Source organism: Phasianus colchicus, chromosome 3 (assembly GCF_987193195.1).
Source record: "Phasianus colchicus chromosome 3, bPhaCol1.hap1.1, whole genome shotgun sequence".
NCBI lineage: Eukaryota > Metazoa > Chordata > Aves > Galliformes > Phasianidae > Phasianus > Phasianus colchicus.
In genome coordinates this window covers 81,028,878-81,056,546 of record NC_143438.1, presented here as the reverse complement: position 1 = coordinate 81,056,546, position 27,669 = coordinate 81,028,878, and the positions used below count along the sequence as shown (strand labels likewise).

The window sequence follows — 27,669 nt, the reverse complement described above, 5'->3', positions numbered from 1 at the left end:
GGTCACGTTGGGAAATCGTTGATTATATACTGTGTTAATTTTATCCATTTATAGGCGTACCACTGCATCTTTTTGTGTAGGTGTATTTTCTCCCGTATAGAAAAGCCTTCTGGTTTCGCAGTATTTGAATGCGTGTAAGATGCTTCTGTGGTGCGTGTCCTGGCTGCTTATGCTACACTAAGGTAGTTCATAGAATCGTTTGAGTTGGAAGGGAGCCTTAAAGTCCATCTATTGCAGCTCCCCTGCTATGAGCAGGGACACCTGCAGCTCCATCAGGATGCTCAGGGCGCAGCCCAACCTGACCTTGAGTGTCTTCAGGGATGGGGCATCTGCCACCTCTCCGGGCAGCCTGTCCCAGTGCCTCACCACTCTTAGCATAACAACCTTTCTTCTTATACCGATTGAAATCTCCCACCTTTTAGTTTGAAACTATTTTCTTTTTCCTATCACAACAAGTACTTGAGTTGGTGCCATTTCAAAGCATGAACAGCGATTCCTGTGCAAGGAAAAAGGAACTCCACCTAAAAGACATAGGGCAGAGTTTGTGAGGGCTGGTAGGTACTCAGTAATCAATGCACTACATGGTGTTTATTGTCTGTCTTTATAATGGAAAGTGAATTTCTTCACAAGCAAAAAATGGGGTCAAAATTTTTCTTTTTGCTGTTGCTGTCTCACCTAAAACTCTGATTTTGACAACAGGAACCTGAAATGCAGAAGAGGGCATTTAATGTAGTTGTGCTGTAATAAAAATGTTATGAATGATCTTTTGTACAAAATGCATTGCATTTGTAGTGCTGTAAAAAAACAAAAAACAAACAAAAACAAACAAACAAACAAACAAAACCAACAACAACAAAACCCAGAAATGACGCATAGTATACCACCCTTGTTTAAGAAAGAAGAAAGTAGCCAAGAACTGTACAAGGTTGCTTTCAGAGACATTTTGCTGCAGAAAGCTTTTTTTTTTCTTCAGATTAATGAGGGGAAACACCACCCCATTGCTTAAACTGAAGTTTTTGTTGCCTGGCTACATTCTCTTTGTAGCATGCTCTTTTAGCCAAGGCACAATGTAAATAATTATGAAGTATTTTAACAAAATTTTAACATTTAAAAAAAAAATACAAAAGGAGTGTCTTAAACTGAGTGAAAAAGAAGTGCTCATAAAAATGAGAGGGAGATATTTTCAGACAGCAAAAGAATATCCCACTGCGTCTGGCTAGACAACGCATGGGAAAAGCAGCCCCCAGAGATTTTCTAAGGGCTTATGTTTTACTGTACATTAAGGAAATGATGCAAGAACTGTTCAAGAGCTGAGCACAAAGGATAATGTTTTCCTTTTTTGATTGTGTGCCCAAGAGCTCTGTTCACACTGCTTAACTTGCTGCTCCAAATCCAATGGCATCTTAAGTTCCAGAGAGTAATGAGCGATTCAGACCACCTACTGTTCAGTGCTGCCAGACACAGGCTCCATGTACAGTCAAATACTAAAGTATACGACTGCTACTTACAGTAGGCAGTTGAAATGGAGAGCCAAGTCTGCATGCAAAAAGTGCTGAAGAACGTTGCTAGGGGACCTTCATGTTCTTCACTGCCAATCTATGGAACCCTCTAAGTCTGATTTTTCACTACAAGGAAAAGGAATCTCCTTTCAGATAAGGAATGTTTTTATGGTTGGATGAGAAAAAGATGAATATACATTTTGCTTTCTAAAAAAATCAGTTAAGCTGTCTTTGTGTGCCTTCAGTTTGGTCTTGGACCAAACTACTTTCATCTGGAAGGTGTCCAAATCAGACAGCTCATCTTTCACATCCGTTTCAGTTTCTGTGGCATCAGTTCAACCAGTGTCTTAGGATGCTGCCAACTACTACACAGTATCAAGTCCTTGTTTTCTCTCTTCCTACACAGGGTTGTAGAGAAGCTAACAAAAAACTAACAGAGAGCATGCATCTATACAGGATCTTCTAGTCCTCTGAAGTTTAAACCAAATTTCTAATTAGAGCTTTTTAAAGAGTAACTAGTTCAGAGATTATCATTTTCATAGTAATAATAACTTATGATATTATAGTATTTTAAGAGATTCTAACTCAAACCATGAGCAACTACAAAGTTTGTGTGGCTGTGTTTTATCAACAAAACAAAAACACTCAATAGAGAGGTAAGAGTATATCTTGTTTTCTTTCAATTTTCTGTAAAACAGTCAATGTGCTTGCAAGGCAGCGTGAATCATTCTATTTAAAAATAAACAGAAGTAGTAGAATTCCTGGATCATCATTTGTTTTGCTTGTTTAAAGAAAAGTATGCTCACTCTCAGGTTCTCCTTGTGGTATTTCTTAGCAGCAGTGCTTTGATACTGCTTCCAGAGTGACAGATGGGCTTTGAGGAGAAGTGTTATCCAGGAAAGGACTTTCATTCTCAGTCCTGTCCCATTCTGTGTTTATGTGTGGATTCAAGGAAAAATAATGGGACTTTCTGGAACCTTAGCCAACAATAAACAGGCAAGGCACAATTTTATTGTTACCAGGCTGTGATAGATAACAGCACAGCACATAAATTTCTTAGTGTGTTTGTGGCCAACACAGACAGTAAAACTGGGTGGAGTTTAATTCAACAAAGATTACATTTATAGGCCAAAAGAAGCATTTAAGAACTGTGATTAGGCGAGGTGGATTGTGGGGTTCTTGTGTGTGTGATTGGGCTTGGAGTGTTGGTTATTTTTCCCATAGTGTCGTTTTCCTCAGTCAAACAAGCATCTCCATCAACTGTGAAGGCAGCAGTTTAGAAGGAAGCAGGACCATCCATGATAGTGCTACTTAACACTTGTAATCACACCACAAAAGTCAGAAAATGTTTTCGTTGGTATTTTATAGGACATAAGAGCTAGTTTCATCTTCCAGTTTTGGTGTGAAGAATGTTTACATGGTAGACCATTATGCCCAGTAGCATGTATTATCAGAGAATCATAGAATCAGTCACAGAATCATAGAATGGCCTGGGTTGAAAAGGACCTCAAAGATCATCTAGTTTCAACCCTCCTGCTATGTGCAGGGTCACCAACCTCTTGACCAGGCTGCCCAGAGCCACATCCAGCCTGGCCTTGAATGCCTCCAGGGATGGGGCATCCACAACCTCCTTGGGCAACCTGTTCCAGTGTGTCACCATCCTCTGTGTGAAAAACTTCCTCCTAATATCTAACCTGAACCTCCTCTCTCTCAGTTTAAGACCATTCCCCCTTGTCCTATCACTGTCCACCCTTGTAAACAGTTGTATTCTCAGTGTAATAGTGACAGAAGAGTAAAAAAAGGATTAGAAGGAAGTGCCTGTTCATTTTGCAACCATTCAGTTGCTTGTCTTTGAAGAGACATCTTGGATTCCCAACATAATCTCAACATTGTGACATTAGACCCAAACCCACCAGCAGGCCTATCCTGTCTCCTTTTGTCTCTTTCTATCCAGCTCCTCTTCCACAGCCTATAGCTATATTAGTGCTCTAAATGCTGACACAGCAAAGTACGCAAGCACAACGGCATCATTTCTTTTTCTTTTTGCCTCAAAATAACTTTAGACAGCATTTGACTTCTTGTGATAGACATTCAGATATTTTCCCTGGTACTATTTTTTCCTGAGCAAATGGTATCTTGTGGGACTAACTGTTTGGACAAGGAGTTTTTCCAAATTGCATTTTATATAAACTGTATGTCTTCATCAGCCAGATGTGCATTAATGATGCCTGTGGTTGGATTTTCAGCATGCTTGTCTGATGGCTTCTCCTGGGGCTTGCACAAAAATGGCTTGGAAATGGAACATTTGCAAAGAAGCAGATGCTGGCAGAAGAAAGCATTACAATGAGATGTAAAATATGTGCACTGTAATTTATACAGGCAAGTAGCTTCTGGAAGACTTGACCTCTGTCCAGCAGAGGACAGAAACCTATCCAAAGAGACCTCCGAAGCAGTGACTGGTACCCAGTGGGACAGAGGTGGAGGGACTAATTATATTTTTGCAGCTGTTACACCAATGCTGGAAGTATGTTAGTGACAAATGACTTTGTGGTGGACAGCACAGTAGTTAATATAGGACAAAAGCTACTGTACACTGTGGTTTGACTGCTTATGTGCTATTAGCATTATAATCAGGTGTGCAAGGATGACTTTTCTCTTCAGGGGTCACTGCTAGCATGCAGTTTCCCACTGACCCTCTACAGTTGGAGCCACAGTTCTTATTAAGGTGCTGACAGATTATATTCCTGTGTCTTACTCTGTAGAAGGATAGAGAAGGATCACGTACTATTTCACAAAATATGTCCTTGTTCTGTAAAATATCCATGCTGTGCTCTGTAGTAGGTGATGTTTTGTCCTAGACTCTGACAGATGCAGCAACCTGGGGTATCTTCATCTGCTTTTAATGATTTATTTCTTTCTCTGATTGTAAACCACTAGTAACAGGTGAAAACTTTATCTGACTTTATAGGAACAAGCCCTTGCCACTGTCAGTTGGAGGGGAGAAAGGGGAACCACCTGTCCATCACCTGCAAAAAATATTTGTATTCTTAAAGTACTGTAAGCCTCATCATTGTTTTTTTTATCTCCAGCAAGATATGTTTTCTTTCATCTGTAACTTCATTTTTATCAGCAAAAGTAATTGTGTTTTATTCTGTGTCAATCTATTTAGATTCCGTGGTTTCCTTTCTTACAGGTTCTACAACTGCTCCTGCATGAGAATCAGATATTGCCTGCAAATTTGGATGGCATGTAAAACAGATATTAAAAGTGGTAAGATTGTCCCGTCTAGTGCTACAAATCTAGTCCTGGGCGACTTTCTGGTCAGTAGCTCCATGCATCTGCGTATAATCATTCATTGAATCATTTTGCCTCTGTTACATCCTCATTTGGACATTTATTCACGTAATCTATTCACCACAAGATGCATTTTGCTCATCTTATTTTCTTATTGGTAGCTGTAGAATGATTTAAAAAGAAAATGACATGTTGTTTAGTAATGGCAAATACATTATGGTAGCAGTAGGAGACTCCAGGGAGAAGCATAACATCATTCTACTGTGTGAATGCAGAGAACAGTCCCTGTTCTAAACAGTTTGCAATTCAGAGATTGTGTATTTAACAGCGATGAAGATAGATAAAGGAAGGAACTGATAGCTTCTGGGTAAGTTGTTTGGAGCGTCCTAATTTACCATGAAAGAAGTCAGCACTGTAGATGGTGTTACAGGAAAAGTTATAAGGACATGAAAGATATGTAGTGCGGATCCTGTCCACAAAAGCCATCATCTCTCAATGTAAGTCAAATGCCACTTGTGTCTTCTCAGTGATATAAGACTATGCGAACTAGGAAATGGAACAACAGATAGAAAAAAAGCATAGCTGGAGGCAGATGTTTGAAAACAAATCATCCCTCCAGGCTGATGCACTATTGCAGGGTTCCTGGATTGACTCACTGACATAATTTATGCAAAACTTCTGGCCATGTTCCCTCTGTGTAATGTATTACAAGTGATACATTGCAGAATTGGGTGAATTTCTTGTATTTCTCTAAAGTTTTCTATCTTGTTCCTATATGGCCTTCTAGATGTATCTCATAATTACTCAAAGTAGTTTTCCTATAGTAGCGTGGAAGCTAATTGCAACACCTGGCCATTTTTACTGACCACATTCCCAGCTATTGCAGTCTTAGACAGTTGCAAAACTCATCATCTTGCCTGGTCTATAGTAATTGCACTACTACTATAGTAATTGAGATTTTAGGCTTTTCCTCTTTAACACTGTATATCCCAATTTTATTGTGGAGTGTTGGAAATTGTTTTGTAGCTTACAGCGTATACTGTGTGTGAAACAGATGTTCAGTAGACTCTATATGGCTGCAACTGTCTTAATAAACGTTCACTGGGCTTCTCTCTGGTGTGAGGCCAATTGGCATGGAATAGGCCACATGCATACTGTTTGACTCTTAACTTTGGAAAAGAGTAGCAACAGATGTACTACCTACTGGGAGTGATCACTGTCTCATGTTAACTTCCAGACAGTAGGTAGTAGAGTGCTGGCTGAGCAGGGCAGACACAGAATCACAGATCTGCAGAATTAAAGGGGCTGGAAAGGACCTCTGGGGATTGTTTTGTCCGATCTCCTAGTAAAGCAGGTTCCCTACAGTAGGTTTCACAGGAAAGCATCCAGGTGAGTTTTGAGTATCTGCAGAGGAGACTCCGCAACCTCTCTGGGCAGCCTGTTCCGGTGCACTGTCACCCTCAAAGTAAGAATTTCTTTCTCATGTTCAGAGTGAACCTCTTGTGTTCCAGTTTGTGCCCATACCCCTTGTCCTGTCACCAGAAAGAGCCTGGTCACATCCACTTGACACTCATGCTTTAGATTTTTATAAGTATTGATAGGACTTCCTCTCAGTCTCCACCAGGCTGAGCAGTTCCAGCCTTTCCTCATACAGGAGATGCTCATTATCCTTGTGTCCCTCCATTGGACTCTCTCTGTAAGTTACCTGTCTTTCTTGGACTGAGTAGTCCAGAATTGGAGACAGTACTCCAGATGGGGCCTGACCAGGGCAGACTAGAGGTAGTGAACCTCCCTTGACCTCTGGCCATACTTTCATAAATGCACTCCAGTCTACTCTTCTTTATGTAATGCAGTCTCACTTTAAAATGTACCCATAATAAATGTTTTTTTAATTTGTCCTTATAACCAATATCTTTGAAATGCAAAATGAAATGGAAGAGAAGAAGGCTATTAAAGAGGAAATCTCGTAATCTATAGCATTTTAAAAAGGAAAAAAATGGAATTTAGAGGAGTTTGAGTTCTGGTGTTTTTACTATTATTTTAGGATGTCTTTAACATGAAATGTAGCATGAAGGAGCACAGTATCCATTTTCTGTGTGAAGTGAGCAAGAAATCTTATGTTACTTCAGTTTCAGAAGTTTGCCTGTGTCTGGAGGAAGAATTCTTTTTGGAATGCAGATGATAATTAATGACCTGAGATCTGTGTTCTAAGATTACAGCTCAAAAAGGCTTATTAGAAGAGTGAGGATACTGTCATATACAGTGTGATAGCATGAGGGTCTCTGAATGTGCTAATAATATTCCGAGTATCAGAGGATTCCTGCTTTGGATGGGAGAAGCATATTTTCACTCATTTGTGCAAAGGCTCAACCCCAGCCAGTAGCAATACGTCTGCTGGAAATGATGATAAAAGGCAAAAAGGAATCTCAGCCACACAGCGCTCAAATATCAATTTCTCTGCTTCTTTATCAGGATGTTGTGGATGAGCAGTACAGTGTTGTACCTTTGAAAGGGGCTGCCATAGATGTGCTGTTGACATTGATTCAATACAGGCAGTAGAGGAGCTGCCTCAACCTTAAAAAGACTCATGGCTTATTGTGTATTTGTAGATATGCAAAAAGCAAGGATGCAAGCAGACAAAAGTTAAGGATAAAAAGATGCGAAATTATTTAAAATTGCATGGTACCATAGCAAAGCGTTCTGAGAAAATGCAGCTGTTTTGCATCACTTCCTACTCAAGATATTTGAAGATCCAATGAATTATAAAGGAAATGAAAAACAGAAAAGCACAAGTCCAGCATTCCTGTTCAGCCTTACTCCTCCTCCTCCAGGCGGATCTTAGCTGCTCTGCAGAACTGGCTGAAATATTGCTGCTTTTGTGAATGACACAATACTGTTTTCACATACACTGTCAATGCTGATGAATCATCTTGACTCCAACACTGAATACTGTGACTGTTACATTGGATGGTACTGTGGTGTATCTTCTACTTCAAGTTCAGAGCAGCCATCATGGGTCCATTTAGCTCAAACTGCATGCTTCTTGCAATAACAAGAAGGTTTGGTTTGGATTTTAGAAGACACTATTAAAAATGTAAAAATAAAAGGCCATAAATTTAGGTCTTAGAAAAAGTATATGCCGGAAGTCGGTGAAGATGTTTCCATTGTCTATTTTCAATATTCAGTGAGAACTGCAAATGTGGTGTAACCAAATAGAGTTGGTTGGAAATCATATTCTTATTTGTTTTTCATTTATTTTTAACCTCTGAAATCAGAAAATGTCTTTCTGAAAGCACTCATCTTTTGGTACATGATGGGAGGTATGACTGAAGACATTCAACTGAAAAGAAGCTTTTTGTTAAATGAAAGTTTTGGATGGAAAGTTTCTGTCCAGCACTATCTCAGTGACATATCACATAGATTTGTGATAACAAGAGGAAAAAACTATCACTGTGAAGCAGACCAGAAAATAGCAGCACAAAAATAAGCTAATTAGTTTGATAGCTCAAAGGAAAAGAAAAAAAAAAACAACAAACATGATAAAACAAGCTAACAGAATGCTATTAGAGTGTTATTGGCACATGTGGCAAGTATTGTAGCTTAGGGATAGGAATTACAACTTTTAAAATGTTATGGTAACACTAACCCTTTAAAAGAAGCCCTTCCAAAAAGCATTAGGAAATGCCACCTGTGTGGTTATTGACTAAAGAAAGGCTCAGACATTAAAACAAATATGATCTCTTGATATGATGCTTCTAACAGTAACAGTTCATGCATAGTTCTAAGACCAAAGAGATGATATAAATGTGTAGAAAATCAGTACTTTATTGTATAGAATTATTTTTCCATTTTTAACTTCAGCAGATATTACCTCTAGGTGTCATTGTGTGAGCTGAAGATCTTCAGACCCATATGCCCTTATTTCTCATATGCAGATGCCAAATTATTGTATGTAAATAAAACATTAAAAAGTTAGTTTTTTAATTCAGAAAAACCTGTAAAATCCATTTTGCAGCTTTAAGAGGAAGAAAGTCTGAGTATAGAAAGAGTGCTTACAGGTAAAAGTCAGTGCCATGTTGCTACTCCTGCAGTTGAGATGAAAAGAATATTTAGTTTCATTTAGAACGATTATAGTTTACTGTTATAAGCTCCACACACTACAGGAAAATCCTTCCCTTTGACCAGTAAATACAATGCTTTCAAGTAATCCTTTTTGTTCTTTCAGCCTGAACACATCTTCCCAACAGAGATGCAACTCAACCATCCCAACTTTCTTCTTCATCTTAATATTCAATGATAGAATTGTATTTAGGGATGCTGCTTCCTTTAGTGCCAGAAGTGATAGAGCAAACATACAGTATTAAGAGAGCGTGGGAAGAGGTCCTTCAGCAGCTGATATCTGCTGAGTAATAGCTGCAGGCATGAGGGGAATTAAAAGCTTATCCTCAAGCACGAAAAGAAGAAAAATACAGTGCGAAGGTCAAGTCAGTGTTTCATCATTTGTCATTTAAGTTGAACTGTTTTTTTAAATCCATATCTTCTGATAGCATGAAATGTGAAGATTTCTAAGTGACTTATCTTTTGTCTATATGGCAGTATATGACAGCAGTGGCAGTATCTTGTGATTAATGTCTTCGGGGAAGTGGATAACAGGAGGAAAAAATGTGTATTGGGGTTGATGGAAATTGTCCTGGTTCCACTGATGTCAAAGAGCCAGCTATCAAGTGGCAGGGCAAATTTACATGAGTGGAGGATCTGTGCCATCCTGCATTTTATTAACTGACAATCCTGACTGAAAGCTAATGAGGGTGAAGCTTTAAAGACTGGATTTTAGCAGATTCGAAGTGTGATCTGCAGAATCAAAATCTTGGTTTTGGAAATTTTGGAAAGTGGAATTGATGAGCTTGGTCCAGCTGAGAGTAAATAAGGGGCAGTTTCTAAAATGCGTATTTTTGCTGGGGTAACTCTTTGAAATTCAGACTGAGAGTACATTCTTCTTGTATAGTCTAGCTAACACAAGCATAGTGGAAGAACTGGGCTTCTTCACAGGACACTTAACCACTGGTGAGGATACTAATAACATAAAACACCTCTCCCTTAATTTTAATTTTTTTTTTTTATATTTTTGTTTCTGTTTAAAATTCTAAAATAGAATTGATTAACCCTATAGTTCACCCTTCCGTGACCAACGTAGTTTAAAAATTGTAATATATTGGCCCAGGCAATGTATTTAAGTTGTTGATCACATCAAATCCACATACTAAATGGGAAAAAATGACTTTAGAAACAGGACTGATTCTGAAGTAAAGAATAAGGCTGCATTGAGTCATTATTGATCTAAATATCAGGTCTGAAATAACAGTGCTTCTCAGACTCATAATCCCAGAGGGACCAACAATCTTTCATCCTCCCAGAGTAAATATACCAAGGAGTCAGTAGTTTGCGATGCCTTTGTTTCAGAGTTTAACTCTCATGATCTTGTGTTGCATATATTCTTACACTGTACATATACAAAATTGCTTATTGACTAGCAGATGATCCTATTGATGATCCTTCATCGTTCCAGCTGTACATCTGCACCATGTTGTTTTTAGAAGAAACTCCAAATTGGTTTCCATCAGCATGAGAACATTTTGTCAGTCTCTTAGTATGGATGTAAGTGATGGCTGTAAACTCACACAGAATAGCTAATACTCAGGACTTCATCTGTCTCCCCTCTCTGCACCTTTCCTCATTGTTTATGTTAAGGTCAGAAAAGCACTAGCAGTTTTATTTTTACACAATATCTGAAGAAACAGAGTCGGTTTCTTACTGGGATGCTTTTGGCAGATTCTTCTGCTGACCTCAGCTTCCTGCCACGTCCATCAGGGGTAGTTAGCAGTGTCCCTTTTCTTCTCTTTGTTTGTATCCAGCTTCTCCATGTAATCTGCTTAAAAAGATTCAGTGACCATTTCCATGCTAATGATTCATAAGTCTACCTTTAATGAATCCCTCATCTCAGCTGGTTTTATGGGCTCTGATCCAGGGAAGTACTTAAGCATGTGCTTAGCTTTGAGCTTATTGACATTCCAGACTCGGGCCAGCATCACACTTTTGAGAGCTGTCAAAATAATAACTAATTTTATTATTGAAATTGCTGTGCTTTGTGCTCTAAGGTTGACACAAAAATCGGATTAGTATTGACCCTTCTAAATAAGGGATGTTAGAAAGTCATTCAGCACACAAATGATTTCTGAAAAACTGAAGAAACCAACTACACAAATACATTTAAAATGAATTATATGCAGCTGAATGTCATATCTTAAAAATATATCCAACACAAATCTACGTTCAGGAGAGTGAACTTATAAAGACTTATGAACCACATCTGATGTATTGAATATGCTGTATTGCATGTTAATGTTTGTATGTGTGTATCTGTATCTGTTTGTACATACCTGTGTATCCCTATGAAATGTATAAATCTGCCCTGTCATCTTTATACTGTAGATCATTATATTCAAAATGTAGAAGAAGGAAATGAGTCTTTCTGACCCCTTATGTATTTTGACTCTTTGAAATTCAGAGAACTGTCTGAACAAGACTGTGCCCATCTGTTTTACTGCTGGAAAAATGATACCAACTTGTGTCTTGTCTTGTCTGTTGGTTATTTAATAAATGTCAGCAGCTTAATTGATCTACAGCAATCGTGCTACTGCTGGTAGTGTTCCCTTATATACCACAAGAACGTGTCAGGGTATACTGGAGTGTTTATAATGAGGAGAACATTTTCAGAATGAACTTAACTGAAGTGTTCCCTAGCTAAAGGAGAAGGAAAAAGTAGAAAATAACTTCAAATGAAATGTTCCTTAGGCACAGATATTTGGCCATATATGGCAAGACCTAAATTTGAACACAGCCTTCATATGAGCCTGAGAGCCAGGAACAGATTGGCTTCCTGGCGAAAAGTGAGTGAATTACTTCAGCAGCCTCTCTTCATTATGTTGTTCCTGATGCCTTAAACTTTGTTATAGTGATAATTGCTGCTTCTGGATCTGTAAGTCTTCTCAACTCTGGATCAAGACTAGAGTTCAGCTCAGGCCAAAACTCTTGGGGATCCTGATCGTTGTGGCATTAACCTTTTCTGCACTGGAGGGACATGTACACTCTCTTTTATCAGACTGTACACTCTTCAAACACACAATAAGAGTGTTTTAACATTTCATATTCTGAACAGAGATGGCTGGTAACAGATGGAAGAAGGGCATCATTGTTATTAGCGCATTAAAGATCTGGGATGGAGAGTAGGTGGTGACAGGATTTCCTTATAAGTATTAGTCATCTGAAAGCTGTGGTGTGCAGAACAAGCTTGTTGTCCAGACTTTCCCATCAGCTACAGGAACTTGAAAGAAACCTGCAGGAAAAGATGTTCCCAAGGGCACTGAAGATGCACTAGAGAATAGCTTGGAGTGGACAGCTGAGTCAGGAAGGTCTTATTTCCAGTGGCAGTGGGAAATCTACCGGAGAAGTGTGAGGCATAGCTAAAAATTGGAAGCAGATGTCCAAAGTCTGATGTCGTAAGTGCAACACTGTTCTTTATTTTGAAAGATGAATGTTAAGTGACAAAGAAAGATGGAAGGGGAACTTTCCTGCTGAGACAAAACTGAGAGTTGTTGATGTAGGTCTAGAGCTTATAACTGAGAAATCATGTCAATTTCAGAGATTTGAAATGCAGCTGAACCCAGTAGAGAATGTAAAAAAGTGAAAATGTGGCTGTAAGCCAGACAAAGTGTGATTGGTTAGCAGACAAACAGGTTCTAATTGCAGTAGAGAGCTGAAAGTGACAAAACAGACCATCCCCCTCATCTTGCAAAGATGGCTTACTGTGCTGTGCAACAATGGCAGTTAAAGGCATCTCATTTAAAATAATATAAATTGAGAAGCAGTCTCTTTGATGTCTGACTGATGAAGCCACTGAGAAAGCAAGACCTCCTCCAAAGGGGATTAGTGATTTAAATAGAAGGCTTGATGGTGCTAAAGGATAGCAAAGGTGAAATGCCCTAATGCTGAAGAAAAAAATGACACTTTGCTACTAAGTTTTTGTTCTCAGGATGAATTTTAGGCAAGAGAAAGAAGAGTAAAGATGTGAAAAAATAGAATGTCAGTAAAAGAAAAAGAAAAACTGTAAAACCATTTAGGTTCATTTGCTGTGTAATAGAACCTATTTACTAAAATATCTACAGCAATCCTCTTTAATCTGAAAAATTGTATAGTCCTGGATGAGTGGAAGTTAACAGGACTTGTATCTGAGTGAGATTTGATTTTTTTCTACAGGGACATTTTCTCTGATACTTCTGTTTTGTTCTGTTTTCTGGCGCTGTCTGTCTTGCCATGCACATACACTGTATTTTGTTCTATGTAGAATAACTTCTTCACTACTTGTGCCGTTAATGTTTCCCTTAATAAACAGCTGATGGTTCTTGTATGCAGCATGGATAAATACATGAGTACTCTGCTTCATTCCAGCAAGGATCCTTAAACACAATGTTCCCTTTACAGTCTGTCACCGGTGGCTTTTTCAAACCCTTCATTCCTGACCCAAGCAGAGACTTCAATTTGAGATATTCACTGTGGTCTTTACAGCCAGTGCAGGTCCTTCCCTGCTCTTGCACTGTTAGAGAATGAGAGTGTAAGGTAAGTCTGCATTACTCTGACACAAAAAACAGTATTTTCAAGGAGGTTTTCAAGGAGACAGTGGAATCCATATTGGAGAGTCCACTTGGATACCCTGTTCATTGCAGGGCAGTTGGACTAGATGACCTTTAAGGGTCTCTTCCAACTCAAAAGATTCTACGATGACTCTCTATTATGTGAAAGCAGTGTGCCAGCAAAACTGCCTCAGTACAACCTTCTAATGTAGAAGAGATGTAGACACTAGTGACCTGAATAGCCTCACTGAGCATCTGGACATAAAGGTCTTGTTTTTCCCAAGGTCGTCACTAATACCTTGTCCAGGCTTTATTTCAGTTCCCCCATCTTGTCCCACAAAATGCTTAAACTGTCTCAAGGGTATCCTACGGTGACTAATGATATGATCTGATTCCACTGTCTATCCACCCAGCCTAAGGTCTCTTTCAAGAAGTGCCAAGTGCTCTTCTCTAAACATACCATCATTCTGTGAAAAATGCCAGCGGTCAGAGATCCCGAAATCAGGTAATTCTAAAAGCTAAATCTCTTTTGAGAGTTCTTCCCTTAGTCAGTTTCAAAAATTTGAAACAGGACCTCTGAGTTGAGGGCATTGGATGCTAAACAAAGGATACAGTTTGTGTTACTTAACAGGTTTGCATTATTTAGCAGATAGGCATGGCAAAAGCTGGCACTCCCCTTCATCTCCCGCCTTGCCTCCCTGCTGTGTGCTTTCAGTCCTGGACAGGTAAGGATTCAGTTTCCATTCTCATGCTCCCCGTATTGACAGATGAAAGAGACAAAGAAAAGGGAACAAGAATTCAGACAAGCAGCTTGGAACAACAAGAAATGCATATTGCCAAATGCCCAATCCATCACCATCAGCATCACTGAATTCAACATCTTTCTGCGCTTTCAAATCATCATGGGCTTTATAGATCTCTCCCTCCCCCAGTTTCTAAATCTCTTTGTTGTCTTGTATCATTTTTCTTTCGAGTGGGTATTATTTTCTGGGCTTTCTCTTTGCTTCCACACATATTTTTATGCAAGTCAGAAAAGATGTTTTGTCACCTGGAGCTAAGCTGCCAACTGAAACTGGCTGGCGTGTGCACATTAGGCCAGGAATCTGCAAGCTTCACTGACTGCTAATAAAGTGGCAGATTGATGTTAAGGTTGTCTGACTGCTAAGTCCCTACATATAGAGTCAGCCTTGTTAGCCTTATTATTTATTTATATTGTACTGTGGGTATATGTGGCACTTTACTAACAAAGAGGAGATGAACTCCCTGCACCAAGCCACTTACAGGCTAATTTCGGTTGTGATGATGTATAAAAGATTAGTGAACACATGCAAGCAAATAGCAGCAAAGAGGAACTGAGTCATATAAGGCTCTGAAAGCGGCAGAGATTTAACACTGATGGCTTTAAGGACATGCCTCATGGTGACTGTGTTAAAGTCTCTGTGTTGCAGCTCCAGAGAGCTGAATTCAACAGCTGAGTCCTGTTCAAGTCATCTAGGGCTTAACAGTGCATACTGTGAACTGCTGTACTGCTTCAAAATAAGGTGTTAACTGCGCTCTTCATTTTCACGTTTGCATCTTGATTTCAGTGGCCCTGTGCCAGACTGCATCAGCTGAGGATTCGCCCCTAAAAATAAAAATCTCACTGTCTTCCCACCTTAGCTGGGTTCTGAGGGGACGGCTGCAAATCCTTGTGCTGTTTAATCTGATGTCACCAGGATTTGTCTGTTCTTTATCTGGCAGTATAAGGTGGAATACACCTTGAATACTGTATCCAGGAGAGGTATGTCGGAGAGTAAATCAGTGTTAACATACGTTATGTTTTTCAGCCTTAAAATGCATTTTGTTCTGTTATTGTAAAAGACGCATCATTTCAATTCCCATTTTTTTTTCCTCTTGACTTGTTGACAAAGCAATGAGCCATCTCTAACACTGATCTCTAAGGTATGCAGACATTCTTTTCAGCAGGCAAGGGATTCGTTTATGACAACCTGTTATTCTTATCCCATTGTTCCTCTTTCTGCCTTATCTGTTTATGCTTCTTTCTTCACATTAGACATTCATTGCTGGTGGGCTGTGTTATCAAGTGCTCCAGGACATCTTAGCTAAGGGATGCATCTCTCTTGAGTAGCATGTCAGAGAGATCTTCAAAGAAGTCTTAACAAAGGATGCATTTGAAGGCAAGAGGAGCCTGGCTATTTTAACTATTCTTCCTTTTGATCTCTGAAAGTAGATTGTGAGTGTGACTGCTCTGTATTTTCCTGTCGGATCCCTTGACTCTTTTTCGAAAAGGTTATGTTGGTTACTTTCTAATCCAAAGGGACTCTTTCCCCAACTAAATGCATTTCTGAAAATGTCAGCTTAAATTCCCCACCTTCTATTCCTGTTTGTTTTTAATATTCTCATTTTCATATTACTTGAGTCTTACGGCACCATCAGTTTTCAGATCTTCCAAAGTTTCCTGAGAAGTTTGATGCCATGAATGTCATATTTGTCCTTATCACTTTGCTATCTGATGCAGGCAGAATGCAGTTTATCACTTCACTTCTACTTTTACTGCCCACTTCCCTACAGCTGCTCCTGCCCTCGTGCAGCAAACAGATTTGAGAATCCCGGTGCCAAGCTCTCTCTCTCAGTGTTCTCTTCTTACTTTGCTTTAATTAAAAAGTAACGACAGACAATTCTGTCTCAAGATAAGCTGAAGTAGAACTTACTGTTTAAGAGTGGTGAGACGAATGAGCTCAGTTTTAGTGGCTGTTGTCTATAAATTGCCTGCTGCTGTTAAATTAGCATAACTAGAAATTTACAGGAACAGAATTACTGAAGATTTTAATTTTCCTTTTGAAATTTGAATAAAACAAAATGGCAAATTAAGAAAAAGAACATCAATTAAAACATTGTCTTCTTGGTCAGCTGACACATTTTTTTTCCAATGAATTCAAAAATTTGATGTCTTTTTTGACTTTCTTAATTCTCCAAATTAGAAAATAAAATGTTTTTAAAGATCAAAGTGGTTTGAAAAGTGGAACTAATGCATTTATTGCTCCAAATGGGAAAAGTTCAATTTTTACATTATATCCAGCCTTCTCTTTTTTTCTTAATTGCGCCATCTGGTCTAATGAAATGTTGCATCTTCTTACAAACTGATTCGGTGATGGATGTGGGTAACATATATATTTAAAAATCTGAACTAGTATGCTGTTCATAAAACCGTTACAGTTTTCTCTGTGTGATAATTGGGATGACTGGTGTTAAGAAAGGTGAGAAAGAGAGATGGAATTCTTAAAAGATAGATGAGTGTTAGTGAGGGATGCTGTACAGAATGTGGGAACTTCAGAAGGAAGGCTAAAATGGCTGTAGGAGTACAAGAAAATTTGTTAGCTTCTCCAAAAACTAATGTGGATTTGTTGTCAAGTCTTTGTATTTTTGAGATGGTTGGTTATAGCGTGTGATGGAAAAATCTCTTGATGGCTGTAATTTGTCACTTTACTGTAGTCAAGTACTTCTCCAGGACCGCTCGGTTCCATTTCTTCCTGCTTCAGACATCAGAGCCAACGAATCAGCAGTCTACATGGGTGATGTGGTTAATCCAGCCAGAAGGGAACTGAGAGAGATGGGAGGAATTTTAATGAAACATTTATTATTCATAATACAAGTAAATGCCGCTCATACTTTTTATTACAGCTTTCTAGTCAACCTTGAGCTGATTCATAGCACAATAAGCCGTAATAGTGACCAGTTTACACAGTGGAAATTAGAGAGACACACACCAGAAAATCAATGTGTAAAACTGAAACGTAGCATGAAAATTGGTGTCTTCAATAGGAGATAGTTCTAGCGTGTGCTTCCTTGCATATGTATGTTTGTAGGGAAAGAAATGATGAGGAACAGCTATTTCTCCACTTCTCCATAAATAGTTTGACATGCTCCCCAGCTGATGGCATAGATGAAGGGTGCACTGGTACAGGTTTGATTTCTTGTACTCAGCATAGCTCTACACGGTGTGACTGCACAGAGAGCCTGGAGTGACTTTTAATCCAGGTAGCCTTGGGCTTACAGCTTGTTAAGAAGAGTCTCTGCCTGTACCGCAAAGCTGTGTGTGCATCAGTTAATATCTCGAAGGCATTTTGTAGTACCAGCATTCCAAATGCCTCAATCTGGGGATCATTTCACTACTTGTCGCTTCATGTTGTATCATTTTATCTCATTCCCTTTCAGTCATTTTTAAAGAGATGGCAGTCCCAAACAGCCACTTCACCATCAGGTTCACTCTGGAGGCTGCGCATGTACCACAGAGCAGCCTGCACAGGGAATGTACATCTGGAACTGGAAGTTTCTGTGCCAGGAAAAGCCTAACACTGGAAAGCTGCTGTATGAAAAAGGAAAATTCTCTTCACTGAAAGGATAATCAAGCTCATATTTAACAAAAGTCACCAACAATGCAAAAAAAGTTGAGAAGGATCTCAATTTGAAAGGCTCTACCAAGTTTTAACAGGATCCACCAACACACATTTTAAATAATGTCAAGAATAAGGATTTTATCATTATCTCAGTGAATTCTAAATTTCTATCCAGAAGCATCATGGTCATCTAGTAAAACAAAATACTTTTACCTGACAAGTCTCAGAAAATAATCTCACAATTTCCATGTTTGTTATTATATGAAAAATGTTCACTTGTGTGATGATATGTAGGAATGTTAGACTATGATGTTTGTGAAGTATGATTATTTTCTTTTAGTTCAAGTTGAGTTTTATCCTAATGGCCCACAATGTGGGAAGCTGTTGCACATATATACAACAGAATCTGTTTCTGAGCAATTTCCAAGGGCCAGAAGAAACAAATCAAGCGAACCAGGCAAGTAAATGTTTTCGAATATTAAACAGAACTGTATCCAAAGGGAAAAACGGAAATTATTTACAAGATAAAGGAGCTGCTTCTTTATCCCAATCTGTCCTCTGAATGCAAAATCTAAGGATATATTACGAATGGGATACAATGCAAAGGGTTGACTGCCTTTAGTATGGATGTATTTGAGTTAACTGAGCAAGTCTGGATCTGAGGAGCTGCAATTACCAAGTGTTTATTAAGAATTTTATCCAACATGATGTAGCTAGTACCATTGTGCAACGTGCTGCTGGAGAACCTGAGTACAGCCTTTATCTCACCTAACCAGAGAAAATGGCTGTAGGAGGAACCCTGATGCGTGCTCTATCCTTCCTCTACTGCCCTTCCTCCTTAACCAATTTGTCCCACTTGTTCCTGAACAGGGTGTGATGAGCTCTCCAGAGCCACCTTGTGCACTCATTACTAGTGCTTCACTCTTTGCTACAGCATTTTATCTATTGTCTAACCTTGTGTCAATTTAAGCTCATTACTTTTTGTCTTATTCGGGGTGAATACAAAGAGCAGTGTACTTTGTAAGAATTTCTTACATATCTGAAAACTGTTAGTCTGTTTCTTTCCTCTAGGGAAGATAATCTTTAAAAGTAACACAAAAAGAAATAACAGTCATAATAACTATCAAATCCTATGCACTGAAACATCTTCCCAAGTTATCCACTGTGTCTGAATTGTGCCCTCACCATGGGATGGCATAGCAATCTGAATTAAAGTACAGGTTTCTATCTGATTGCCTTTCCAGAATATAAATGTCATTTGCAGGGCAAGAAGAATTCTCACAAACCTGCCCAGAAGTTTCCCCAGAGCTCTGCCCGCCCTGGCAGAGCTTTTGCTCCTCTCCCGGCCGTTGCATTGAGAACAGCAAGATGTGAGCGCCACCTGGTGCTCGCACGGCAGCCTGGCAAGGATGCAAATGCCTCAGGAGCTAAAGAAGATGTGGAACTTTCTGTAAATCACCGTCAGGCTTGTATTAACCAATACAAATAAATTCCCTAAAACAAAATATAAGGAATCTCACTGCTTTCAAGAAGTCCAAAGCCTCTGAATTATCATTATTATTTTTAGTGGTAGGGACTGCCTCTTTTTCATCCAAGCTATGAAAGGCTTTTCACCGAGATAAACAGTTTCCAACCTATTTTGAAGTTGATATGTTTAAGGCTTGAAACAAAGAAGATCGTTAAGAGTAATCTCTACCTCCCACTCTCTGATGTCAGGGTCTTTTTTTAAGTGAAGTTGACTTGACACCAATTAAGCAAGCAAACAGCTGAGGAATATGAGAATTGCTGAATGTTGTCATCCATCTCTTCTAAGAGGTTTGATTGAGTCTGGAAAATTACAGAATGTGCATTCTTCATACAGCTTCACCTGAGAGGTCATGGGTGAGTCAATTTTAATACCTGGTATTCAGGTTGCAGCTGCCATTTCTAAAGGAGAGTAAATTACAGTTGCTATTGACAACACATCAACGGAGTAATTGTAAATGTAGTAAGTAGAGTTGGCCAATAACTTGTATCAGAAAATTCTGATTTGAAGATATAAAAATGCTAATTAGATGAATTGGTTATTCAACGTGTAATGAAAAAATATTGAAAGATCAAATTCTGGAAGAGGTGAAACATTTTATCGGACTCGTCAAAATATTTATATATTGTTATACATTAGAAAAGGTTAAACAAAAGGGGAGAAGGCTACTTCACCGGTATTGAAATAATTCACTGAAGAACCTTCTCAGTAATTTTTTTTCTGTACTTTTCTGTCATTTTCTTCCCAAGAAAGTCTGTGTTTTATCTCTATTCTTACTTAATATGAAAGCAAATTCAGAAATACTGATTTTCCCCACAGAATAGAAATTTCATCCTCTGATAACCTACCATGAATTGTGACTGCCTGCCACTAATGTGATCAGACACACTAATAGCATGTATTGCTTATCACTGTAATATTTCTGTAAGTGCTATTGATGACTCACAAAACCACTGCATGTTGATCTCAATTAGTTGGACCAGCTTGCATGTCTGTACAGGCATTTCTTTGCAGTGAAGATACTCCAAGATTTTTAATATTTTAATCTATGTAGATGGCTCCAGAAGTAATGCCTCCTATTTACTATCAGTACCTGTTGGGGGATGAAAGGATTGAACACAACATTGCTGAAAAGCACTTGGGGGTACTGGTGGATGGGAAGATGGACATGAGCCAGCAATGTGCCCTCACAGCCCAGAAAGCCAACCAAATCCTGGGCTGCATCAAAAGAAGCATGGCCAGCAGGGCAAGGGAGGTGATCCTGCCCCTCTGCTCTGCAATGGTGGTGCCTCACCTGAAGTTACTGCATCCAGATGTGGAGTCCTCAGTGCAGGAGAGAACAGACCTGTTGGAGTGCATCCAGAGAAGGGCCGTAAAAATGATTCAAGGGATGGAACACATCTCCTATGAGGACAGGCTGAGAGAGCTGGAGCTGTTCAGCCTGGAAAAGAGAAGGCTCTGGGGAGACCTGATAGCAGCCTTTCAGTAGATAAAGGGGGGCTGTAAGAAAGAAGAGGACAGACTCTTAAGTCTGTGTTTGCTGTGATAGGGCAAGGGGAAATGGTTTCAAACTTAAAGGGGAGATTTAGACTGGATATAAGGTAGACATTTTTTACAGTGAGGGTGGTTTGCACTGGAACGGGTTGCCCAGAGAGGTGATGGATGTTCCATCCCTGCAGGTGTTCAAGGTCAGGCTGGACAGGGCCATGAGCACCCTGCTCTAGCTGCAGGTGTCCCTATCCATTGTAGGGGAGGTGGGCTAGATCGCCTTTTAGGGTCTCATCCAACTCAAATGATTCTATGATTCCATTTATTTCCATGGAAACTACAAGAGATACAAAGAGCACAATAATATGATTTGATAGAGCAAATTCTTAGCTACAAAGCTTTTTTTTTTTTTTTTTTTTTTTTTAACCATAGTTGCCACCATTCGCTGTGTATTTTCACCAGCCATGAACAGGAGCCTGCATGCCATGCTAATAAAATTCTGCACCAGCAGAAGTGACCCACTGTTGCTATCACCACTGCTGAAGTGCACCATCCACCTCACTGTGCTCGTATCCACTGTTTGGTATCCATAAATATTCAGCAAACATCAATGAATGTCAGTGGGTGCCATTTTTTTCTGTATGGAGGAATTCATTGACACACTTTTGCTTCATATGCACTTCCATGTCAGATGCCATTTTGTCAGACTGCTCCTCTGCTTCTACCTGTCAGATGGCAACAACATGTAATGGAATACTGTTGAGAAGGTCCAGCCTCTATTGCCATACCACCAGCATCAGTCTCTGACATCATGGGCCAACATCATAGTATAGGAGGCATTACTTTTGGAGCAGCCCTCATGTCTAAACAAAATCAACATTTTTTATGGCAGAAAACTGGGAAAGTGGGAGTGGTAATTACTGGTGGCAATGTGGACAATTGGGAATTGAACTGCATAAAGCAGTAAGACAGAAAGGAAGACCACAAGAAATTAATATGCTGGGTCAGAGAGCTAAGTAATTGAACTAGCAGAGGAGGGAAAAAGAAAGAAGATCATTTTTAAAAGGCCATGAACCTTACTATTATATTATGTGGTGACTCAAAATCTGTTCATGCATTACAGTACACAAATTTTACATTTTATCCAAGCACTTTTTTAAGAGCCTCATCCTGTTGCATTTTTGCTGTAAAGTGTGTGCAGCAGGCTGACAGGGGAGGTGGGCCTAAAAGGTTTCATATCCAACTATCAGTATACCTGCACATATTGCCTAGAAACTGCAGAGCACCCATTATCTTGTCACTGACTGGCCATCCAGAGCATCCTCAATACAGTAGAGTTAGTACACAAAAATCTAAGGAATGACAGGCTTTTAGTCAGGAGCAGGAAAGTACCAGCTTAGCTGCAATGGGAAAACTACCTGGGCCATCAGCTTAAACCTAATGTGCAAGGCCATTGAGGCTGCTGTATTTGCCAGTTACTTTTGCAGCTAGGAAGGCTGTGCAACAGCTGGACACAGCTTCATGGAAGAAGCTGATGTTGCTTATCCCACTGTCAGCAATTAAAGAAGATTCATTAATAGATACTGCCATTGAAATTGATTTCTGTTATAAAGTGCACAGGGATGCACCTGTGTGAAGGGTATTCCATGAAGATTAATGGAACTAATAGACATTTGATTGGCTCTGAGTAAGATTTGGTCATGTATCAAAATAATTTGTGACATTTTAGAAGTACTGGAAAGTAAATTGTCTGAAGATAAAGTTATGCAGCAACCCATGAGTTTAAGAAATGACATGTTTGACAGAAGGTGATCCATTGCCATCACTGGAATTGTACTGCTTATTGAGATTGGCTGACTCCAGGCAAGTGCAGTGTGCCAGGTCTCACTGGCTCTTCTAGCCTGATCACATGCTAAGCCTTAACACTCAATTCATCAATTCATCTTGAGGTATTTGCTTCAATCTGCCCCTACCTACATATATTAGTTATCTAAAAGGTAGCTGCTCTATGCTACTCATCCAGCCTCCATCTGTAAGCACCTGCAGAAGGAAATCAGAGCATCTGTGGTGCATTTCTGCTGAATCCTTCACAAGAAGCCCAGCTCCATTAGCAATCTGAGAGCAGTGGGAACTAGTTTTATGGACATAGATTCATGCAGTAAGAACCCATCCTACTTTGTGACATTGTTTCTATAATAGAAATCCTTAGAAAACAATGTTTTTTAAATTTTAATAAGAAGAGGAATGGGATGTCTCACCTGGGAGCTCTTGTGGATATCCAGGCTGACAACCCTGCAGATCTCTTTGAAAAGTACCCCTCAGATCTGCTTCTTTTTCCTGCCTCCAAACCTTTTCACTCCCCCAAGCTAAATTCCTACTAAAATGCTGAGCCCATAGCATGTCTCTAGAATTAATTCCTCCCTTTCCATCTCAACCCCTGTCCCAGGTGCTGGTCTCTAGTCATCTCTTTCAGTATTTTCTGTAGTATCTCACTACCCAAACCTTGTCTCATATAAACTTGCCTTGCCCAAGGACTGTAATACATAGGACTTGCATAATTATCAGCTGGTTTCTCTTCTCCAGTAGGTCCAAGTTGCAGGTTCTTCATTTCAGTGTTTGTGGCAAAAAAAGTTGAGATGAAAAAAAGTGTTATTACAGGGAATGGGATCTTTTCACTTGGACTCTTTACAGAATCCCAGCATGACTGAGATTGTCAGGGACTTCTGGGTCCCTCTAGCCCAAATCCTTGCACAAACAGGGCACCCAGAGCAGGACACCCAGGACCACGTCCAGGTGGCTTTTGGAGAACTTCACAGCCTCTGGGCAACCTGTGCCAGCACTCTGTCACAGAAGTGTTTTCTGGTGTTCAGGGTAAGTGTCCATTGCTTCTTGTCCTTGCACTGAGAACCACTGAAAAGAGCCTGGCTCCATCCTCTGCACCTTTCCTTCAGGTATCTATGGACATTGATAAGGTCCCCTCTAAGCCTTTTCTTCTCCAGGCTAAATAGGCCCATTTCTCTCCACTTTTGTTTGAGAAATGCTCCAGTCCCTTGACCATTTTTGTGGTATTTTCCTAGACTCTCCAGTATGTCCATGGGTTTCTTGTACTGGGGGGCCCAGAACTGGGCACAAGGCTCTAGATCACCTCCCTCAAACATGATGGCCATACTGTTCCTAATGCTGCCAAGAATAGCATTAGCCTTCTTTACAACAAGGACACTTTCCTGGCACCTGTTCATACCCAAGGCTACGGGGAATAAAACACTTTTCCCAGTACAAAAAAGACAGGGATCTCTTGGAAAGAGTCCAGTGGAGAGCCACAAAGATGGTGAAGGGCCTGGAGCATCTCCCCTATGAAGAAAGGCTAAGTGAACTGGGTCTGTTTAGCCTTGAGAAGAGAAGACTGAGAAGGGACCTGATCCAGGTCTATAAATATCTGAGGTGTGGGGGGCAGAGTGGCGAGGCCAGACTGTTTTCAGCAGTGTGTGGAGACAGGACAAGGGGAAATGGCCAGAAGCTGGAGCATAGGAAGTTCCGCACCAATGTGCGCAAGAACTTCTTTACGGTGAGGGTGACGGAGCACTGGAACAGGCTGCCCAGGGAGGTTGTGGAGTCTCCTTCTCTGGAGATATTCAAGACCCGCCTGGACGCCTACCTGTGCGACCTGGTGTAGGGATCCTGCTTTGGCAGGGGGGTTGGACTCGATGATCTCTGGAGGTCCCTTCCAACCCCTACGATTCTGTGATTCTGTGATTCTGTGATTCTTACTTCAACAGTTCATACTGTACCATGGTATTATTTTTCAGCAATTTCATTAGCATACATTACATTCTTATTCTGAATAGGGGCACGATAATGTTTTATTGTATGAATAGTTGCAGGACACAGACTTCCCTGCCTCCTCTCCTGCCATCCTGCCCTTCATATCTCCACTAATCTTCAGCTTTGTACTTCTGGCAGTTGGCAACTCCTGGGCCCCGTGGCTGAGAGATGAAACCTGCAGGACTAGAAGGAAGATGCTGAGCCTTTAATTGATTCCCGAAGCAACGTGCAGGAATCCACAGGAGGACATTCTATTGATCACACAGCTTAAATATTTGGTATCTAAAGTAGGTCTTGGAGAATTGTTTAGATTTTTCAGTTTTAAGTGAACAGACAGTTCCACAAAGAGAGGTTTAGCTCTGAGGGGTAACTGAGCTCTTATCCCATATTCATTTTTATATCTCCATGGCTTTCTGTACTGAGTTTGCACCTTCTTTCAAATGTTTCCCCCCCGTCAGTATTACATCTGAAGTGAATCAGCCTGAGATTTGAATACTTGTCATATGGGGCTTTTTTGCCTCCTCAGCAGTGAAGTTGGTGAGTTACAGTCATTCATAACTTGAGCTCAGTATGTTTACCATACCAGCATGGTTGCAGATGCATCATAGCTAGCTTCGTTAAATACTGCACCAGCTGGGAATCTTTTCCTTTCTTAGACGTATTTTTGGGTACACACACACAGCGATGATACCTGAATGAATGAGCTTGCCCGTGTTTTAATTTTAGGTTTCATTTTATGGCTCTTTATTTTTCCTCACACTTTTAGTTTTCCTACATTAACTTTGAAAGTGTTTTTCCTGATGTGAGAACAGTCAAGCTGAGTATTTCTAATGACCTTATTATTTAAAATAATATGCCACTGGGTGTGTGACATGAAGATGTCAAGTAGGTATTAAATGCAGTCATACTAAGTAAGGTTTTACTGTCTATTTTATTCAGCTGGAACAGAAAGTTACTTGCTTCTTTATAATTAATCAAAACACTTTGAATAAGCTCTCAGGTCTTTCAAAAACTCTAACGTGTGAACTCAAGAATTAAAAAAGTAACAAAATATCATTGTGATAAGTCTTGGAGTGCTTCACAGCAAGGATGAGAGTAAGCACTCCTAGAAACATTTAAGATTAAAAAATATTTATTCTGAAATGACAGAAAACATTGCATCTCATGCTGTTCAAAATAAATTGCTTTTTTTAAAGAATTAGAAAGTAATTTTAAAATGGTTTCGTGTTTTCCATTCCATTTTTTCCTGCAGTCCTTCCCTGTCTCATGGAGGTAAGCATACTGCAGAATGTCACGAAGATGAAGACAGAAGCAAAAGAAGAAGAGAGGAAAACTTCTGGGATCTGAATACCTTTTTTCCCCCATTTACTTTAGAAACTGGAATAAAAATTAAAATATTATTTTTGCTACATAAATAGTATGCTATTATTATCGTATTATTGTATTTTGAAGTTTAATATTAATCTTAAGTTAATTTACATTTTATATATTCATGCAAATACTTTCCCAAATAAAGAAAATATAGAACATATTTAATGGGATGCTAATATAGGTTTATATAGCCTACATGCCATGTGGGATGAGGATGTGCTCAGGAAGAACTGAAGGGCTGGAACAGTGTGGGGCTCGTGAAGGTCACCCTGCAGCCCAAGAACATGGGGATGTAGGCCAGGATCAGGATCCACACAGGGTCAGGGGTCAAAGCTGTACTTAGGCATGGCCAAAATGGCTTTGCAGGATCCTCAGCAGAGGGCAGGGGTGCTGCAGTTGCAGGATCAGCCATGTTTTGTGAGTGGGTAAAGTCGTTGTGCTTTCCACCTCCAGACCTTTTTTTGAACATCTGCTTAGGCTTTGACACCTACAGGAATGACAGCACCGATTATAGACACTGAAATTCTAATGTCCTTTTCCAAAGAATTGTGCCTCAATCATCAGCAGTGCCGTATTATACACCATCATGCTTATAACATGTTATTTCTGCTGTTTCCTTGACCAAAGCCTTCTCCAGAACATCTGCAGGCCTCAACCCCACAGCCTTCAACCTTCCTCATGGGTAACTGGCATGGAGGCCTTATGTTGTACAGTGGCTGTGGTGTCACACTGCCTTTCCACACAGAGCCAGATGTATGCCGTCCACCAAAACCTCTGTGGAGAGGTTGGAGGTAGTTGTCCATCACAACAAAGCCTGAAGAGTTAAACTCCATGATAGCAGCATCAAAATAGTAAGTCCAATTAAGGTAATCGCCAGGGAGCAATTGAAGGAGAAATAAAATTGTGGTGCTCTCATTTCCATAAGCAAATGAAAATAATTTAGATGACTTGTATCTAGATGAAGGAGAACGCCTATGTAAAAACTAATTACCCTCTGTGCTAATTACGACAAAGAGGATAAAGGACAAACCTTTGAAAAATATCCAAAGATATTAAATGGAGTTTTATTAATAGATGAAATGAGCTGAAAATGAGAGTTGTGATATATTGTGTTAGGGCCTAGATTCAATAAAAATTCTCTCTGGCTTCCGCTTCACAGCAGCCCCATAAAATCAATTTATTATATGAAGCCAGATGGGTCTTTTATTGAACCTGGACCTTATTCATTAAATAAAAGTAATTACCATCAAATGTAAAAGAACCAATACCTGCTGCTTTATGAATCAGTCACCATCCTCATACATTTAACTGATAATGAGAAAGAAAAATATATATTTAAATCAATAGACATACAGTTCATCAAGTGGAAGAGCAGGGCCTGTAATACATTTTCTGGTTTAATTTGTTCCTAAGCACAGGGTTCGTTTAAATCATAATATCTGTTTCAGCTGTTGAACTCAGATCAGCCACCAGCTCCTGGCATGCTGAGCACGATGGCTCTTCCTCTTTTCCCTCTAAGGACTCCCCGGTCCTCTGGCCTCAAACAAAGGACAAAGACAGGGACTGCAAACACAAGCAGCGGCAGC

General features: G+C 39.8%; 1 long non-coding RNA gene across 2 annotated transcripts; it reads left to right on the top strand.

Annotated features, from left to right (window-relative positions):
- The first annotated feature begins 48 nt into the window (after positions 1-48).
- On the top strand, positions 49-26,087 carry LOC116227692 (uncharacterized). 2 transcript variants are annotated; one of them, XR_004166620.2, is made up of 5 exons: positions 49-182; positions 457-554; positions 4,693-4,769; positions 24,851-24,999; positions 25,965-26,087. It is a non-coding gene; the product is annotated as an uncharacterized LOC116227692 (long non-coding RNA). The 2 variants fall into 2 exon arrangements; XR_016465287.1 differs by having other exon boundaries at positions 49-554.
- Positions 26,088-27,669: the final 1,582 nt, after the last annotated feature.